This window comes from Colobus angolensis, unplaced genomic scaffold (genome assembly GCF_000951035.1).
Source record: "Colobus angolensis palliatus isolate OR3802 unplaced genomic scaffold, Cang.pa_1.0 Scaffold49, whole genome shotgun sequence".
In the NCBI taxonomy this organism is placed as follows: Eukaryota; Metazoa; Chordata; class Mammalia; order Primates; family Cercopithecidae; genus Colobus; species Colobus angolensis.
Window position 1 is genome coordinate 9,173,421 of NW_012118376.1, and position 1,221 is coordinate 9,174,641.

Sequence of the window (1,221 nt, forward strand, 5' to 3'; positions counted from 1 at the left end):
TTTTAGTAGAGACGGGGTTTCACCATGTTGGCTAGGCTCATCTTGAACTCCTGACATCAGGTGATCCGCCTGCCTCGGCCTTCCAAAGTGCTGGGATTACAGGTGTGAGCCACCACACCCGGCAATAAATTTTTAAATAATAAGAAAAAGAAATGAATCATGTTTTTCTTTCTTTCTTTTTTTTTCTTGGAGTCTCACTCTGTCAACCAGGCTGGAATGCAGTGGCGCAATGTCGGCTCACTGCAACCTCTGCCTCCCGGGTTCAAGTGATTCACTGGCCTCAGCTTCCCTGTAGCTGGGATTACAGGTGCGTATCACCATGCCTGGCTAATTTTTGTGTTTTTAGTAGAGATGGGGTTTCACCATGTCGCCCAGGCTGGTCTTGAACTCCTGACCTCAGGTGATCAACCTGCCTTGGCCCCCCAAAGTGCTGGTATTACAAAGTGTGAGCCACTGCACCTGGCCTGAATCATGTTTTTCAATGAGTCACCAGAACAGCTTATTGCCAGCATCAAACCCCAATCCCTATCTCATATTTGTGCTGAACAACATTTACACTAGGCCACAGCAAAAATTTATAAGAGAAGTAGATCAACTCTGTGGAGTAGTAGAAATAAGTAAAAATTAACCCACAGGTAACTGAGTAAATACAGAAGCATATTCAAAACCAATTCTATTTCTTGCTCATGAGCTACCCTTAACTCTCAGGGACCACTTCTTTAAAGCATATTCTGGAAATCGTTAAAGGTATGGAAGAGAATTTATTTAGCTTTGTGAGGTTTTACTTCATAATACACATACCCTTGGCACAGGGGGCCCCATTAAAGTTTCATAAACTGCTTAATAAGTAAATATTTATGTTGATTTCGTGAGGCTTTGAGACATTAAGTTTGAGAAAGTTAATGGTTATCAGGATTTGCATACAAGATCACAAAACAGTAAAATAAACCAAAGAACAAGACTTCCTTACAACCTCTGAAACATAATACATTGCAATTTCTAGTGAAATCTTTATTCCTATGCTATATTCATTTTGGTCTCTTATTTTCCATTTTATACTCTTTGACTTCCTTGGAACCTTTTGTATCATCTCCTCTATCTTAATGGTATAGTCACCTATTTTAGCTTGACTATATTTTTATCATTCAGAGTAGGATATACTTACTAAGCCAGTTATACTCCAGTAAACTTGTGAATGAAAAAACATTAAAGAACAGAGAA